Source organism: Chiloscyllium plagiosum, unplaced genomic scaffold (assembly GCF_037043375.1).
Source record: "Chiloscyllium plagiosum isolate Xiang-an unplaced genomic scaffold, Cpla_swu_hap1 HiC_scaffold_3, whole genome shotgun sequence".
In the NCBI taxonomy this organism is placed as follows: Eukaryota; Metazoa; Chordata; class Chondrichthyes; order Orectolobiformes; family Hemiscylliidae; genus Chiloscyllium; species Chiloscyllium plagiosum.
In genome coordinates this window covers 98,571,292-98,590,980 of record NW_028270141.1, presented here as the reverse complement: position 1 = coordinate 98,590,980, position 19,689 = coordinate 98,571,292, and the positions used below count along the sequence as shown (strand labels likewise).

General features: G+C 41.6%; 1 protein-coding gene across 4 annotated transcripts in view; it reads right to left on the bottom strand.

The window, feature by feature from the left end:
* Positions 1-19,689, bottom strand: part of LOC122547252 (E3 ubiquitin-protein ligase RNF19A) — an 88,866-nt gene that overhangs the window by 36,236 nt on the left and 32,941 nt on the right. Inside the window, exon 3 of one of the 4 annotated variants that reach the window (XM_043685894.2) lies at positions 580-621. The exons of the other annotated variants lie outside the window; for them this stretch is intronic. The gene's annotated coding sequence lies outside the window, so the exon portion shown is untranslated. The remainder of the gene's footprint in view (positions 1-579; positions 622-19,689) is intronic. 4 annotated transcript variants of the gene reach the window in all.

The following is a 19,689-nucleotide window of genomic DNA, read 5'->3' as shown; positions in this document are numbered from 1 at the left end:
CAGATGGAGTTTAATTCAGATAAATACGGGATGCTGCATTTTGGGAAAGCAAATCTTAGCAGGATATATACACTTAATGGTAAGATCCTAGGGAGTGTTGCTGAACAAAGAGACCTTGGAGTGCAGGATCACAGCTCCTTGAAAGTGGGGTCGCAGGTAGATAGAATAGTGAAGGCGGTGTTTGGTATGCTTTCCTTTATTGGTCAGAGTATTGAGTACAGGAGTTGGGAGGTCATGTTGCAGCTGTACAGGACATTGGTTAGGCCACTGTTGGAATATTGCGTGCAATTCTGGTCTCCTTCCTATCGGAAGGATGTTGTAAAATTTGAAAGGGTTCAGAAAAGATTTACAAGGATGTTGCCAGGGTTGGAGGATTTGAGTTATAGGGAGACGCTGAACAGGCTGGGGCTGTTTTCTCTGGAGCGTTGAAAGCTGAGGGGTGACCTTATAATGGTTTACAAAATTATGAGGGGCATGGATAGGGTAAATAGACAAAGTCTTTTCTGTGCTGTATATCTCTATGACTCTAACTGTGAGGTTATTCATTTTGATCACAGGTATAGAAAGACAGCTGGTTACCTTCATGGAGAGAAACTGCAGACTTCTTTGGCGCAGAGGTACCTGAATAGCAGAATAGCAGAAATACATGAATAGCAGAAAACTTATACAGGTTCAGCAGATGATAAGAAAGGTAAATGGAATACTTATATTTATTGCTGCACGTGTTACTGTGCAAGGCATTAGTGACACTGCGCCTGGAGTACTACAAACTGTTTTGGTCCCCTTACTTGAGGGATATAGTTGTATTAGAGGCAGTTCAGAGGAGGTTCACTAGATTAATTCCAGAGATGTGGGAGTTGTCTTACAAAGAGTGATTGAACCTATATTCTCTAGAATTTAGAAAAATGAAAGGAGATCTAATTGAGGTGTAAAAGATGTGAAAGGGTAGTGCAGTTTCATAGCTCCTTGAAGGTGGAGTCATGGGTAGATAGGATAGTGAAGGAAGCATTTGGTATGCTTTCCTTCATTGGTCAAAATACTGAGTACAGGAGTTGGAGGTCACGTTGCGGCTGTACAGGACATTGGTTAGACCACTATTGGAATACTGCGTGCAAGTCTGATCTCCTGCCTATCGGAAGGATGCTGTGAAACTTGAAAGAGTTCAGAAAAGATCTACAAGGATGTTGCCAGGGATGGAGGGTTTGAGCTATAGGGGGAGGTTTAATAGGCTGGTGCTGTTTTCCCTGCAGCATTGGAGGCTGAGCGGTGACCTGATAGAGGGTTATAAAATCATGAGGGACAGAGATAGGATAAATAGACAAAGTCTTTTCCCTGGAGTGGCAGAGTCCAGAACTAGAGGGCATAGGTTTAGGGTGAGAGGGGAAAGACATAAAAGAGACCTAAGGGGCAACCTTTTCACACAAAGGGTGGTACGGTATGGAATGAGGTGCCAGAGAAAATGGTGGAGGCTAGTACAATTGCAATATTTAAAAGGCATCTGGATGGGTATATGAATAGGAAGGGTTTGGAGGGATACGGGCTAGGTACTGGCAGGTGGGACGAGATTGGGTTGGGATATCTGGTCGGCGTGGATGAGTTGGACCGAAGGATCTGTTTGTGTGCTGTAAATCTCTATGACAAACTTGACATTAATGGAATATTTTCTCTTGTAGGGCAATCTAGAACAGGAGGTCATAGCTTTAGGGGTCACAGATTTACGAGAGAGGAGGTCAAATTACTTCTCTCAAAGAGTTGTGAATCTGTAGAATTTACTGATCCACAGGTGGATGCTGAGGCATTAAGTAACTTTAAGGAGGCAACAGACATTTGTAGTTCGTAGTGAGTTGAAGTGTTTAGCAGATTGGAATGCTGAATTGAGGCGGAGGTGAAATTAGCCATTATCGTATTGAATGGAGGAGCAGGCTCAAGGACCAAATTGCATACTCCTGTGCCTAGTTCTTATGGTCTTTGAAAAGAATGGTTGCCAGTACTCGTATTATCATCACGGAAATCCTGCTGACCCATCTGGAATGTCTTGGGTAGATTGGTCCCCAATAATTTGATTTGTTGGTATTACGAAAGATATGGTATTGCAAGGGGGAAATGGCGAGGGGAGGACGCCCACATCACCCCTTAGGCGGAAGATGGACTAAAACATATTACAAGTGCTGTTTGTCACAGAGTCAGAGAGATATACAGCACAGAAACAGACCCTTTGGTCCAACTCTTCCATGCTGGCCGGATATTCTGAATAAATCTAGTCTCATTTGCATTAAAAACAAGTTTTGCTCTATACCTCATGGTAGATTGTCTACAAATTGTAAAAAAATTCATTTGTGGGATGTGGGTGTTCTGGCTGGCCAGCATTTATTGCCCTTCTCTAGTTGCCCTTGAGGAAGTGGTAGTGAGTTGACATCTTGCCTATCTGCTGCAAGGTTTACTTCAAGAGCTAGCTGTCATATTGGCAGTGGTTACTGGATATTACTATTCATTGCGAGTGTGGAAGGTTGACATTTTCTCCTGGCACAGGTAGGATTTTCACTGAGTTAGTGTTGGCCGGCATTGGTGTGAGACTCGCTCTTGAAGCAAAAATATCAAACATGATTTTCAAAGTGCTTGTGCAAAGTTTTGGTCGCTATGGGTTTGCCAGTGCAACCAATAATTAGGGGCACTGTCTGTTAAGGCAGACATCTAATCCAGAAATGCTGATCAATAAGTCGGTCAGGAAAAAATACTTGCAATTTCAAATAAAGAAATGCCTGATCACAACAAAAGAACTTCACAAAGAAACAAATCCCCATCCATTCATCCTGGTTATAGAAAAGCACTTCGTCAGTGAGCTGACCTTAATATTCCCAGTTGTTAAAAGGTCATTCTGATGGTTTCTCCTCAATTGCCAATGAGAGGTAGTGAAAAGATTTATATTCCTTGACAGTTTGAAGACCAATATCCAAAGAATGTTTTTGAAAGTTACAGGAATGAAAAATACTTTTTTCTCCATGACTTCATGTTGAATGAGATTGAACTGCAGAATACATTTTCACTGGACCATTGTGTAAAGATCAGAATACTACTTTTGGGTCCATTTTATTGAAATCAGCATGGAAGCATCGCCAGCAAAATTATTGAAAAGGAAAAAGAAAATTGCTCAACATCCACAGCAAAATGAGCGACAAAAAAAAACTCAAGAGGAGAAGGAATTAACATAATAGTTTGAAGAAATTTAGTTTTAATATATGACAGGTACAGAAAGAGTCAGAGAGTCAGAGATGTACAGCATGGAAACAGACTGTTCGGTCCAACTTGTCCATGCCGACTAGATATCCCAACCCAATCTAGTCTCACCTGCCAGCACCCAGCCCATATCCCTCTAAACCCTTCCTATTCATATACCCAGCCAAATGCCTCTTAAATATTGCAATTGTACCAGCCTCCACCACTTCCTCTGGCAGCTCATTCCATATACGTACCATCCTCTGTGTGAAAATGTTACCACTTAGGTCTCTTTTATATCTTTCCCCTCTCACCCTAAACCTATGCCGTCTAGTTCTGGACACCCCAATCCCAGGGAAAAAACTAACTGTATCTCTTATGCTCGCATCCAAATCATCTATGTAAATGACAAAAAGTAGAGGTCCCAGCACCGATCCTTGTGGCACTCCACTGGTCACAGGCCTCCAGTCTGAAAAACAACCCTCCACCACCACCCTCTGTCTTCTACATTCGAGCCAATTCTGTATCCAAATGGCTAATTCTCCCTGTATTCTGAGAGATCTAACGTTACTTACCAGTCTCCCATGGGGAACCTTGGTCGAACGCCTTCCTGAAGTCCATATAGATCACATCTACTGCTCTGCCCACAATCTTCTTTATCACTTCATCAAAAAACTCAGTCAAGTTTGTGAGACATGATTTCCCATGCACAAAGCCATGTTGACTATCCCGAATCAGTCCCTTCCTTTCCAAATACTTGTACATCCTGTCCCTCAGGATTCCCTCCAACAACTTGCCCACCACTGAGGTCAGGCTCACCAGTCTATAGTTCCCTGGCTTGTCCTTACCACCCTTCTTAAACAGTGGCACCACATTTGCCAACCTCCAGTCTTCCAGCACCTCACCTGTGACTATCAATGATACAAATATCTCAGCAAGAGGCCCAACAATCACTTCTCTAGCTTCCCACAGGGTTCTAGGGTACACATGAGCAGGTCCTGGGGATTTATCCACCTTTAACCGTTTCAAGACATCCAGCAATTCCTCTCTGTAATCTAGACATTTTGCAAGATGTCACCATCTATTTCCCTACAGTCTATATCTTCCATATCCTTTTCCACAGTAAATATTGATGCAAAATATTCATTTAGTATCTCCCCCATTTTCTGTGGCTACACACAAAGGCCGCCCTCTGAATTTTGAGGGGCCCTATTCTGTCCCTCGTTACCCTTTTGTCCTTAATATATTTGTAAAACCCCTTTGGATTCTCCTTAATTCTATTTGCCAAAGCTATCTCATGTCCCCTTATTGCCCTCCTGATTTCCCTCTTAAGTATACTCCTACTTCCGTTATACTCTTCTAAGGATTCACTCGATCTAACCTGTCTATACCTGACATATGCTTCCTTCTTTTTCTTAACCAAACCCTCAATTTCTTTAGTCATCCAGCATTCCCTATACCTACCAGCCTTCCCTTTCACCCTGACAGGAATATACTTTCTCTGGATTCTTGTTTCTCATTTCTGAAGGTTTCCCATTTTCCAACCATCCCTTTACCTGCGAACGTCTGCCTCCAATCAGTTTTTGAAAGTTCTTGCCTTTCTCCAATTTAGAACTTCAACTTTTAGATCTGGTCTATCCTTTTCCATCACTATTTTAAAATGAATAGAATTATGATCGCTGGCCCCAAAGTGCTCCCTCACTGACACCTCAGTCACTTGCCCTGCCTTATTTCCCAAGAGTAGGTCAAGTTTTGCACCTTCTCTAGTAGGTACATCCACATACTGAATCAGAAAATTGTCCTGTGCACACTTAACAAATTCCTTTCCATCTAAACCTTTAACACTATGGCACCCCAGTCGATGTTTGGAAATTTAAAATCCCCTACCATAATACCCTATTATTCTTACAGATAGCTGAGATCTCCTTACAAGTTTGTTTCTCAATTTCCCTCTATTGGGTGTCTATAATACAATCCCAATAAGGTGATCATCCCTTTCTTATTTCTCAGTTCCACCCAAATAACTTCCCCGGATGTATTTCCAGGAATATCCCCCCTAAGCACAGGTGTAATGCTATCCTTTATCAAAAATGCCACTCCCCCTCCTCTCTTGCCTCCCTTTCTATCCTTCCTGTAGCATTTGTATCTTGGAACATTAAGCTGCCAGTCCTGCCCATCCCTGAGTCATGTTTCTGTAATTGCTATGATATCCCAGTCCCATGTTCCTAACCATGCCCTGAGTTCATCTGCCTTCCCTGTTAGGCCCCTTGCATTGAAATAAATGCAGTTTAATTTATTAGTCCTACCTTGTCCCTGCCTGCCCTGACTGTTTGACTCACTTCTGTTCTCAGCTGTACCCGTCTCAGATCGATCTCTTTCCTCACTTTCTTCCTGGGTCCTACCCCCCCATCCCCCCACCTTACTAGTTTAAATCCTCCCAAGCAGTTCTAGCAAATTTCCCTGCCAGTATATTAGTCCCCTTCCAATTTAGGTGCAATCCATCCTTCTTGTACAGGTCACTTCTACCCCAAAAGAGATTCCAATGATCCAAAAATGTGAATCCTTCTCCTATACACCAGCTCCTCAGCCATGCATTCATCTGCTCTATCCTCCTATTCCTGTCCTCACTAGCTCGTAGCACTGGGAGTAATCCAGATATTACTACCCTTGAGAACCTCCTTTTTAAATTTCTGCTTAACTCTCTGTAATCTCCTTTCAGAATATCAACCTTTTCCCTTCCTATGTCGTTGGTTTCAATGTGGACAATGACCTCCTGCTGGCCTCTCTTCCCCCATGAGAACATTCTGCACCCACTCTGAGACATCCTTGATCCTGGCACCAGAGAAACACACCATTCTGTTTTTTCTTTGCTGGCCACAGAAACGTCTGTCTGTACCTCAGACTACAGAATCCAACAATTGATCTGTTGGAAACCAGCATATCCTTTGTTGCATTAGAGCCAGTCTCAATACCAGAAACTTGGTTGTTCATGCTACGTTCCCTTAAAAACCATTACCCCTTACATTTTCCAAAACAGCATACCTGTTTGAAATGTGTATATCCACAAAAGACTCCTGCACTAGCTGCCTACCTCTCTTACCCTTCCTGGAGTTAACCCATCTATGTGACTGTATCTGAGACTTACCCCCTTTTCTATAACTGCCATCCATCACATACTGTTGCTGTTGCAAATTCCTCATTGCTTCTATCTGTCTCTCCAACCAATCCATTCGATCTGATCAGATTTGCATCCAACAGCATTAATGGCAGATATAATCCGCAGTAACCCTTAAAATCTCTTTAAACTCCCACATCTGACAAGTAGTACATATCACTGCTCCTTCACAATCTACAGACGCAGAAAATAACACCGTCTTATTCCTCTACAAATACTGCCCCAGGTTAAATTAATAACTATGGCTTATATTTTAAGTTTAATCAAGAGACTTATCTCCAAAAGCATATAACCAACAAAGAACCCACTGTATTCACTAATACAGCCTTTCTCTTGGACAGACTTAAAACAACAATTAACTTATCTGCTTCTGTGCTGTGAACTTCGCCCAACAGTAGAAAGGATGGGGAGCAAAGCTTTCACTAGCCACATCATGTACAAGAAATATATTTTTCTATAACTCTAAGTGCAAATATGAAATGGTGCAGTGAAAGTCCTCAATATAATTTTCGTATGCATTCCCAGGATTTGAGAATTCTGGGTAAACAGCAATTTTTTTTATTGGTTGGATCTTAAACCTGTTCTGGAAAGACTACTCTCACCACGGTTGTTCAAAGCACTGCCTTTCATTAGATTGGGTTAATCACAAGAAATCTGTTGGCAACTTGCTGTGTTTCCCAACCCCTTGATCCAGAGGATGCTCGGAAGGTTACTCTATTGAGTAGAGATGAAATATGGGCAATGCATGAATTGAATAGGCCATTGGGGAGTGGAATGCACCCTGCAATAATGATGATTTCAATCAGCTTGTGGGTTTTTTTTGTCGGTGGAGGAGATGTGGAAACTGTGGTGTTTGAAAGACTAGGAGGCAGGGAAGAGATATTGAGCAGAGGACTCTGATTATGAGATTCAATTGATTGTCAACAAGATGTAAAAGAGATTAACTTTGTTAGATCCATTGACAGTTTTTTGCTGCTGGAATGATAGGGAAAGTGCTGAGGTTCTGAATGCCAAGGCAACAGCATCCAAATTGGATCCAGTTAGTTTGGTTGGACGTGATCGCTCACCAGTAAAGTCTGCCAAAAAGCAGTCTCAGACTATACAAGGTTCTCTTTTCTGTTGGAAAGAGAAACATTCTTAAATGCTAAATTCTTTCTCCACAAGGGAACTCTATTGACGGAGATAACTTTTGCGAGAAAAGATCATTTTTAGCTGGCTTAAAGTCTCCTTTTCCAAAAATAAACAACTTTTTTGGAGGATATTCTATTTTGCTACCGAGTTGCCAGGCATCAAAATATGTCAATTAAAGTTTTGTAACTTTCCAAACTGAGCTCAGACTAAACAGAGAATTTAGTGACATAAACAGACAAACGTGGTAAAATAAAAAAAAACACATAATAGGAAACCTATTTCCATGACAAATAACTGACACATCCTTACAAGAGTTGTTAAAAAATATATAACATTTACTGAGAAAGTTAGGATTAAAGCTTGTACTTGATACAATTATTTAGTGCAATATGGAACAAAATAAATGACATTTGTAGATAAGCTCAGGTGAGCAAAATATAGAAGAGTACAAAGACTATTAACCTATTATTTTATATTTGGTGGTCTTAATCTGTTAAAATGGATTTGGCTGACAACTGTTGATCCTTTAAAAGATTTAGGCTCATGCTAAGGGTGGAAGGAAGGAGGAGCATATTCCCCAGCAGACCAGTTTTTCCAAGTAGAGAGTAGACTTCTTAAAAATCTTATTTGGCTCGTCAACAATAAAACAACAAGCAGCCAAAATTCAATTTATATTTAACTTTTCAACCCATCTTAGTGCGTAAAGGTTGAAGCAAGCCATATTCTTGCAATTGAAAGATTTTAAAAATGCATCTATGTTTCTTCTTCAAATATGTATGAAAGTGACCATAATGCAGAAGCTACAAAATTATGATAAACTATAATTAACTCAGTGGTAGTTGCAGACGTTCAACATATGGCAGTCCCAACCTCCAGTCAAATGAAATTATATAAACTGGAATGGGATAAAATTTTATTCCCCACTTGTGGTATACTACTTCTCACATTTTGTACTTCAATCAGTTTTCACACAATGTGAATGAGGGAAATAGTGAATAATGCATGCAGTGCTTTATTATATTCCATACTCACATTCTGGCCAATAATTCAGAATTGAAAGAGTGAATCAAAGCAACATTTAAAAACAGCAAATCTTCAATAGTTTACATTAACACCCCATGTAAATAGTAAGTAATCCTACTCAAATACAGGCACCTTGAATCTGTTCATAAGTAAACATTCCAAAAAGGCCATTCAAAAGACTATTGTTTTTCTGTTCATTATGGGAACAGGAGGTTACACTGAACAGCCAAGATATAAAATTTGTTTCTACGTTATGCAAGATATTCTGCTTTATAAACACTGACAATGATACAACAGGAAAACATTCATTATGAAAGGTGGTATTCAAAAATATTTCCAAAAGTATTTAAAAAAAAGTTAAATATTTTTCTTTAGTAATATTTAACGTACTAACTTTACCTGAAAAAGGATCAGTATTTAATTACATAGCAGATTAAGTATCATAATCCGAAATGTTTTTTTGTTGACATCTACAAGGAACAAAATAATTTAGATTAATTTAGGCACTTCTTCCTGTTTCTTCAGTCAATGATCCATTCATGATGCAAGGTTGAATGGCCTAAATAGGGAGAGAGCTATAGCCCTTTCACAAAGGAATGTAAAGGCATTTCTTCACACCCTTCAACTTAACTCGTTAGAATTTTCTCACTAAGGTATCAGTCTAGTTTGTTTGATCACATTCACTTGTAGTACAGGTGCAAGGGGAATGCGTTTAATGATTTTTTGCAACAGTTCACGTTACCATCCTAGACTTAATTCAAAGGTTTGGTGGCATTGTCATGACACCCTTCTTCAGCCTTAAACTAAGGAGATGTGGCCAGGTAATGCAGTATTGAATACATTAAATCATAATGAGTCTGCAGTATGTCTTGTTATTGTTCTGCATGTGGATCCAGACATTAAATTAATTTTAAGCAAAAAAATCCAAATTATTCTATGATATTCTGGGTAATCCAAGGTGGAGTTTGGGAAAAATTTCTGGCTGTAAGAGCTGCTCCTTTTTTTGAGGTATTTTAGGTGTTGGAGGTGATTTCCTCGAATTCCAGGAGCAGCAATTACTGTTTTATATGCTGTTGCATTGTTTTGGAACTTTGGGGAAAAAAAAGTCAAAGGGAGAAGAACAGACAAAGGAAGCACATGGTGAAGACAGTACAGGAGAGCGCGCGGGAGAGCGAGAGAGAGAGAGAGAGAGCGCGCCAGCGAGAGGGGGAGAGCGCGCCAGCGAGAGCGCGAGAGAGAGAGAGGGAGAGCGCGAGAGAGAGAGAGAGGGAGAGCGCGAGAGAGAGAGAGAGAGGGAGAGCGCGAGAGAGAGAGAGAGGGAGAGCGCGAGAGAGAGAGAGAGGGAGAGCGCGAGAGAGAGAGAGAGGGAGAGCGCGAGAGAGAGAGAGAGGGGGAGAGCGCGAGAGAGAGAGAGAGGGGGAGAGCGCGAGAGAGAGAGGGAGAGCGCGAGAGAGAGAGAGAGGGAGAGCGCGAGAGAGAGAGAGAGGGAGAGCGCGAGAGAGAGAGGGAGAGCGCGCGAGAGAGAGGGAGAGCGCGCGAGAGAGAGGGAGAGCGCGCGAGAGAGAGTGAGGGAGAGCGCGAGAGAGAAAGAGAGCGCGAGAGAGAGTCAAATAGAGCGAGAGCGAGAGCGAAAGAAAGAGAACCTGCACAGTTACCGCCTTTGCTTTTTGAATTCGAGTATCGCTGGACAACGGAGTGCATCTGGGAAAATTAACAAACAGTGAAATTCACAACGAATCTTGGAGGAACTGTTGGGCGAAGTTCACAGCACAGAAGCAGATAAGTTAATCGTTGTTTTAAGTCTGTCCAAGAGAAAGGCTGTATTAGTGAGTACAATGGGTTCTATGTTTTCGGAGACAACGAGAGGGGGAGATTAAACTTAAAATATAAGCCATAGCTATTAATTTAACCTGGGTCAGTGTTTGTAGAGGAATAAGACGGTGTTATTTTCTGGGTCTGTAGATTGTGAAGGAGCAAAAATGGCCTTTGCAGTGATATGTACTTCTTGTCAGATGTGGGAGTTTAAAGAGAGTTTAAAAGGTTACTGCGGACTATATCTGCCATTAATGCTGTTGATGCGAATCTCATCAGGTCGAGTGGATCGGTTGGAGAGACAGATAGAAGCGATGAGAAATTTACAACAGCAACAGTATGTGATGGAGGCAGTTATAGGAAGAGGGAAAGTCTCAGATACAATCACATAGATGGGTTAACTCCTGGAAGGGTAAGAGAGGTAGGCAGCTAGTGCAGGACTCAGGGGAATGTAGCAAGAACAGCCAAGTTTCTGGTATTGAGACTGGCTCTAATGCAACGAGCGGTACGACGGCTTCTAAGAGATCAATTGTGTTAGGGGATCCTGTAGTCCGAGGTACAGACAGACATTTCTGTGGCCAGCAGAGAAAAAACAGAATGGTGTGTTGTTGCTCTGGTGCCAGGTCTCAGAAAGGTGCAGAATGTTCTCATGGGGAAAGAGAGGCCAGCAGGAGGTCATTGTCCACACTGGAACCAACGACATAGGAAAGGAAAAGGTTGAGATTCTGAAAGGAGATTACAGAGAGTTAGGCAGGAATTTAAAAAAGGAGGTCCTCAAGGGTACTAACATCTGGATTACTCCCAGTCATACGAGCTAGTGAGGGCAGGAATAGGAGGATAGAGCAGATGAGTGCATGGCTGAGGTGTAAGGGAGAAGGATTCACATTTTTGGATCATTGGAATCTCTTTGGGGTAGAAGTGACCTGTACAAGAAGGACGGATTGCACCAAAATTGAAAGGGGACTAATATACTGGCAGGGAAATTTGCTGGAACTGCTTGGGAAGATTTAAACTAGTAAGGTGGGGGGGGGTAGGACCCAGGGAGATAGTGAGGAAAGAGATCGATCTGAGACGGGTACAGCTGAGAACAGAAGTGAGGCAAATAGTCAGGGCAGGCAGGGACAAGGTAGGACTAATAAATTAAACTGCATTTATTTCAATGCAAGGGGCCTAACAGGGAAGGCAGATGAACTCAGGGCATGGTTAGGAACATGTGACTGGGATATCATAGCAATTACAGAAACATGGCTCAGGGATGGGCAGGACTGGCAGCTTAATGTTCCAAGATACAAATGCTTCAGGAAGGATAGAAAGGGAGGCAAGAGAGGAGGGGAGTAGCGTTTTTGATAAGGGATAGCATTACAGTTGTGCTGAGGGAGGATATTCCTGGAAATACATCCAGGCAAGTTATTTGGGTGGAACTGAGAAATAAGAAAGGGATGATCACCTTATTGGGATTGTATTATAGATCCCCCAATGGTCAGAGGGAAATTGAGAAACAAACTTTTAAGGAGATCTCAGCTATTTGTAAGAATAATAGGGTAGTTATGGTAGGGGATTTTAACTTTCCGAACATCAACTGGGGCTGCCATAGTGTTAAAGGTTTAGATGGAGAGGAATTTCTTAGGTGTGCACAAGACAATTTTCTGATACAGTATGTGGATGTACTTACTAAAGAAGGTGCAAAACTTGACCTACTCTTGGGAAATAAGGCAGGGCAGGTGACTAAGGTGTCAGTGAGGGAGCACTTTGGGGCCAACGACCATAATTCTACTTGTTTTAAAATAGTGATGGAAAAGGATAGACCAGATCTAAAAGTTGAAGTTCTAAATTGGAGAAAGGCCAATTTTGAAAGTATTAGGCAAGAATTTTCAAAAGCTGATTGGAAGCAGACGTTCGCAGATAAAGGGATGGTTGGAAAAGGGAAGCCATCAGAAATGAGATAACAAGAATCCAGAGAAAGTGTATTCCTGTCAGGGTGAAAGGGAAGGCTGGTAGGTATAGGGAATGCTGGATGACTAAAGAAATTCAGGATCTGGATCAGTGGTGCTGGAAGAGCACAGCAATTCAGGCAGCATCCAAGGACAGGCAAAATCGACGTTTCGGGCAAAAGCCCTTTTATTCCTGATGAAGGGCTTTTGCCCGAAACGTCGATTTTGACTGTCCTTGGATGCTGCCTGAATTGCTGTGCTCTTCCAGCACCACTGATCCAGAATCTGGTTTCCAGCATCTGCAGTCATTGTTTTTACCTTAAAGAAATTCAGGGTTTAGTTAAGAAAACGAAGGAAGCATATGTCAGGTGTAGACAGGATAGATCGAGTGAATCCTTTGAAGAGTATAAAGGAAGTAGGAGTATACTTAAGAGGGAAATCAGGAGGGCAAAACGGGGACATGAGATAGCTTTGGCAAACAGAATTAAGGAGAATCCAAAGGGGTTTTACAAATATATTAAGGACAAAAGGGTAACGAGGGACAGAATAGGGCCCCTCAAAGATCAGCAAGGCGGCCTTTGTGTGGAGTCACAGAAAATGGGGGAGATATTAAATGAATATTTTGCATCAGTATTTACTGTGGAAAAGGATATGGAAGATATAGACTGTAGGGAAATAGATGGTGACATCTTGCAAAATGTCTAGATTACAGAGGAGGAATTGCTGGATGTCTTGAAATGGTTAAAGGTGGATAAATCCCCAGGACCTGATCATGTGTACCAGAGAACTCTGTGGGAAGTTAGAGAAGTGATTGCTGGGTCTCTTGCTGAGATATTTGTATCATTGATAGTCACAGGTGAGGTGCTGGAAGACTGGAGGCTGGCAAATGTGGTGCCACTGTTTAATAAAGACAGTAAAGACAAGCCAGGGAACTATAAACCAGTGAGCCTGACCTCAGTGGTGGGCAAGTTGTTGGAGGGAATCCTGAGGGACAGGATGTACATGTATTTGGAAAGACAAGGACTGATTAGGGATAAGTCACCATGGCTTTGTGTGTGGGAAATCATGTCTCACAAACTTGATTGAGTTTTTTGAAGTAACAAAGAAAACTGATGAGGGCAAAGCAGTAGATGTGATCTGCATGGACTTGAGTAAGGCGTTCAACAAGGTTCCCCATGGGAGACTGGTTAGCAAGGTTAGATCTCTTGGAATACAGGGAGAACTAGCCATTTGTATACAGAACTGGCTCAAAGGTAGAAGACAGAGGGTGGTGGTGGTGGAGGGTTGTTTTTCAGACTGGAGACCCATGACCAGTGGTGTGCCACAAGGATCGGTGCTGGGTCCTCTCCTTTTTTTCTGAAGAAGGGCTTATGCCGAAACGTCGATTCTCCTGCTCCTTGGATGCTGTCTGACCTGCTGCGCTTTTCCAGCAACACATTTTTCAACTCTACTTTTTGTCATTTACATAAATGATTTGGATGTGAGCATAAGAGTTTGCAGATGACACCAAAATTGGAGGTGCAGTGGACAGCGAAGAGGGTTACCTCAGATTACAACAGGATCTTGATCAGATGGGACAATGGACGGAGAAGTGGCAGATAGAGTTTAATTCAGATAAATGTGAGGTCCTGCATTTTGGGAAAGCAAATCTTAACAGGACTTATACACTTAATGGTAAGGTCATAGAGAGTGTTGCTGAATAAAGAGACTTTGGAGTGCAGGTTCACAGCTCCTTGAAAGTGTAGCTGCAGGTAGATAGGATAGTAAAGACAACATTTGGTATGCTTTCCTTTATTGGTCAGAGTGTTGAGTCCAGGAGTTGGGAGGTCATGTTGCGGCTGTATAGGATATTGGTTACGCCACTGTTGGAATATTGCGTGCAATTCTGGTCTCCTTCCTATTGGAAAGATGTTGTGAAACTTGAAACGGTTCAGAAAAGATTTACAAGGATGTTGCCAGGGTTGGAAGATTTGAGCTACAGGGAGAGGCTGAACAGGTTTGGGCTGTTTTCCCTGGAGCGTCGGAGGCTGAGGGCTGACCTTATAGATGTTTACAAAATTTTGAGGTGCATGGATAGGATAAATAGACAAAGTCTTTTGTCTGGGGTCGGTGAGTCCAGAACCAGAGGGCATAGGTTTAAGTTGAGAGGGGAAAGATATAAAAGAGACCTAAGGGACAACTTTTTCACACAGAGGGTGGTACATGTATGCAATGAGCTGCCAGAGGATGTGGTGGAGATTGGCACAATTGCAACATTTAAGGGATATGGGCTGGGTGCTGGCAGGTGGGACTAGATTGGGTTGGCATATCTGGTCGGCATGGACGGGTCAGATCAAAGGGTCTGTTTCAATGGTGTACATCTCTATGACTCTATAACAGTCAGAGCTGAAGAACAGTCACAATGTATATTTAATCTGACACAAATAACAAATGAGGATTTTTTTTTAGATTTTAGATTTTTTTTAGATTAATTACAGTGTGGAAACAGGCCCTTCGGCCCAACAAGTCCACACCGACCCGCCGAAGCATAATCCACCCAGACCCATTCACCTACATTTACCCCTTCACCTAACACTACAGGCAATTTAGCATGGCCAATTCTCCTAACCTGCACATTTTTGGATTGTGGGAGGAAACCAGAGCACCCGGAGGAAACCCACGCAGACACGGGGAGAATGTGCAAACTCCACACAGAGTCGCCCGAGGCAGGATTGAACCCAGGTCTCAGGCGCTGTGAAGCAGCAGTGCTAACCACTGTGCCACCATGCCGCCCACAAAGAGGAGGCTTAACAGTTACAAATACTGCATGTTGTCTTGAACATGACTTGGCTCATCAAATCAGTATTAACCAAATATAAAGGAGTAAAACTACAAGCATTACTCAATTCACATAGACAACACCAAATTCGTAAATGTTACAAAAATAGTAGAAATTCAGCCTTTTGTTCACACTGATTTGGAATGACACGATTTCTTTTCACTGTAAAGACCATGAAATATAAGACAGATCATACACTTTAGTGTACAACTACTTAGGTGGCGTGGGCCGAAAGAAGGAAGAGCCAGCAAAAGACTCAGACCAAGTTATAAATTGTTTGTGAAGTTTGAGAAATTTATCATCAACATGACTTCAATCCTGTGATACATGACTGCTTGGGAAACGCTAACAGTTTCAGCTATTCTTCTCAAGGTTAACAGTTCCTTAAAATTTTAATTTTGAGAGACCAGGTCCATTTTGGTAGATAATAATGGAGTATCCTGTGCTCAGGGATGAGTAAGCTAATGAACAATACCATATCTAGGTTATACACCCTTGTGTGGAAACAGGCCTTTTGGCCCAACTAATCCACACCATCCCTCTGAAGAGCAAGCCACCCAGACCCATTCCCCCTGACTAGTGCACCTAATTCTATGGGCAATTTAGCATAACCAATTCACCTAACCTGCACATCTTTGGACTGTGGGAGGAAACCGGAGCAAACCCACGCAGACACAGGGAGCATATGCAAACTCCACACAGACAGTCGCCCGAGGCTGGAATTGAACCCTGGTCCCTGCTAACCACTGAGCTATTGTGCTGCCCACTATCATGCAGTTCAGTCCAAAAAGGAGATTAAATAAAAATAAGAAAATCCCAAATAGAACGGGAAAAGACCAGCTGCTACGTTAACACATTTCTGCCCATAAATCTACCATTTCTAGCTGCATTGAAAGGAAAAACAACAGAACTATAATTTTTCAAACATCTAGCTGTCTATAATTTGTTACTCATGGTTAGCTGCTAACCTCAATTTGACACCAATGATCCCTCTAAAGTGTACACCTCTGCTGCAGTGCATTGACCTGGTAGGTACCTGTCATGCCACTCAAGTTGGCTTCGTGACAATATCATGTGCACAGCCAAGCAAAATAAAGTTAAAAGGTACTGCAAGTTAAGTGAACAGAATATGCACAATAATAGTTAAAACAAAAGTGTAAAGGGTACACTATTTTGACATCAATAATCAAACTAGATTATGTCCCAAACTTCTGGAGTTGAAGATGATTACTGAGAAGGAGATGACAATTCTACTAAAAGACCCTGTGCTTCAGTCGCAATGTGTTCAAGTCTAAAGGTCATGGGTGTAAGTCTCAGTGCATCTAATCTAGACTAACATTTCAGTGCAGTATTGAAGGAATGCTGCACAGGCAGAAGTGCCGGATTTCAGATGAGATGTTAAACTCAAGCTCAATTACTTGTTCTAATGGATGGAAAATACCCATGCATGAATCAAAAAAGTAACATGGAGTTCTCTTGCGGTCCTGGCCAACAGCCAGCAGAACCAAAACAACAAAATGAAATGCCACTTTGCTTGATTTCTGGTTAATGGAGTGTCCCTATGTGCAAACTGGCTGCCTTTTCATTAATACATTAGTGGGGGGGATATGGGTGTTGCTGGTCAATTGTGAATTTTGGATCAAAGATGAAATTATTTTATGTGGTAATTAAACACTAATTAGAGAGGATTGCCTTTTAGTATATTAGTAGTTTACATTAATTAATCGTTTATTTTCACGATCAGATGTTAAACTCGTTTGGTAAGATTATAGGAATCTCAAAGAAATTGTACATGTTCATGTGCAAACAACTAAAAGCTGGAACAGAGGTATAAAGATTTTTTAAAAGAAGCTAATAAAATGTTAACCTTTCTTTAAAGGTACTTTAAATTCAAAGTGAAGTCGTGTACTTCTGTTGTACAGTGCCTTGGTCTGCCCATGTGGAGAACAATATAAAGACCGTATCTTTTTATTTTTCTGTATTTTTGACTTGAATTGAAATGGGAGAAAGACAGTTTTGGATGTAGGTTTGCTTGCTGAGCTGGAAGGTTAGTTTTCAGACGTTTTGTCATCATACCAGGTAACATCATCAGTGAGCCTCCGTTGAAGCACCGGTGTTAGTGACCCATTTTCTATTTATGTGTTTAGGTTTCCTTCGGTTGGTGATGTCATTTCCTGTTTTTTTTCCTCAGGACGGTGGTAAATGGGGACTAAGTCAATGTGTTTGTTGATAGAGTTCTGGTTGGAATGCCACGCTTCTAGGAATTTTCGTGCGTGCCTCTGTTTGGCTCATCCGAGGGTAGATGTGTTGCCCCAGTTGAAGTGGTGGTGTCCTTGCTCATCTCTATGTGAGAGTGGGTCATGTCTTTTTGTGGCTAGGTGAGGAAGGATACCACTTCGACTGGGACAACACATCCAAACAGAGACACGCACAAGAATTCCTAGAAGCATGGTATTCCAACTGGAACTCTATCAACAAACACACTGACTTAGACCCCATTTACCACCCTCTGAAAAAAACAGCAGGAAATGACATCACCAATCCAAGGAAACCTAAACACAAATAGAAAGTGGGTCACTAACACCAGGGCTTCACCGGAGGCCTACTGATGATATTACCTAGTATGGTGATGAAATGCCTGAAAACGAACCTTCCAGCTCAACGAGCAAACTTACATCTAGAACCTCAACCTGAGCTACAAATCTTCTCAAAACTCGCTAAGGACTATTTTAAAAATCAAAGACTGCGGAAGGGATTGCTGAATCTTTAAGAATCAAACTAACAGCACTTAGCTTTTGTGACAATTCTGGGTACAGTGTGGCTTGATTTCAAGATTGCGACCCCAGTTAGATGGGGCAACAACATTCCATTTTGGCATCAAACCTCCAGAAAAAAATCGGCAAGATAAATTTAGGAAACTACTCGAAATTTTAAAAAAGTTTCAATGACAAGAACAATTTATATTACATGCCTTGCATTATTGAGTTCAAAAGATTTGAAGTGATGTCATTGATATATTGGAATTAAGAAATGCACCTTGCAGACACACTTAAACGAATCCCTCTCATTAAAGAATCCAGATCAAAAGATCTGTAAGTTTAGCTAAAGAATTTCGGAGTAAATCCAGTAGTTTCTTATTTATATATACACACAAAAGGCTCGTGGAAATCTGGAACCTGCATCTCAAAATGAATTTGGATGCAGTGTGAATTGAAATCTTCAGAAGGAGATCAGTTTGTTTTTCTCAGGCAAGGATGTGGACAGCAAATATGATGAACTGAGGTTGAGATATTTCCTGAACAACTGTAATTTTTCTTTCAGTAATGGAACAGGTTTGAGGGGCAAACAGGACTCTTGGTGAAAGTGGAAGGTCCAAGTCTAATTCATATTCTGACCCATAATGTTGTCTTACTGTCTCATATCAGTACCCCAGTCAATGTGGCAGATTTGGAACTGGCTCACTTGAGGAATGGTTAAAGTAAGCAACTAGATTTACCACACTCCCCTCACTCAGCTTACTTAAAAAACTATCGCTTCAATAGGACAGTTTAATTAGTACTTACATGATCTATGAACTATATCAGCTGGTAATCATATTTATATTATGTTGTGTTTCTGTAAAGTACATGGAAATTTCTTGTTACAGTTGTGCTCAGTCTCTCTCCCTCAAATATTATTCAGGTACATTTGATCTATCAGTGTTGTTTCCTGCTATTGCCTGGAACAGGGAAAAAAACCCATCAACTTTACTTCCAATTTCCATCCTTCCCTTATGGTCACATGGTCCATCTTCAAAACTTGTCTTCCTTGATTTCTGTTGCCATTTTGAAAGTGGACTATGGACTAATATTCATTAGGAAGCCACTGCCTCCCACACTTGCTTCCGATAAGAACTTAATTCCATTCTTCCAGCTTCTACGCTTCAGTCACATTTTCTGATGATGCTACCTTTCACACTGATACTTTTGATAAGTCTTGTGTTCTCCTTCACTCGAATTTGGTTGACATGGCTCTCAACTGCGCCTATCCCAATTCTTGTGCTTCTGCACTCACTCTCTACCACATTCAGCACAACACCACCACCAAACACGCCTTCCCCAATCAGCATTTCTGATGGGACTAATGTTTTCTATGACACCCTGATCATTTCTCAAACACATCTAATTACTTGTCCCCTTTCCATATAACTTCCCATGCAATCACAGGAGCTTAATAAGTGTCTTTTTACCTCCCGTCTCCTTAACACCTAAGGCCACAAACAATTCTTTCAGATGAAGCAGCAATTTACTTGCATATTTTTCAATTTTGTATACTATATTCATTGCTCACAATGCAGTCCTCTCCACGAGGGAAGCTGAACACAGACCAGGTGATCAGTTTTCAGAAAGCCACTGCTTTCTCTGCAAGTATGATCCAATTTTCTCATGGCTTGTCATTTCAATTCACTACCTTGCTCTGACACTCATTTTTGTCCTCAGTCTGCTGCAACATTTAGGTGAAGCTCAAGGCAAGCTTGAGCAACGCCACCAGAGTCCACCTGCCTGTGGTTGGCCTATATCCCTTCAAAGCTTCCCTATTCATATACT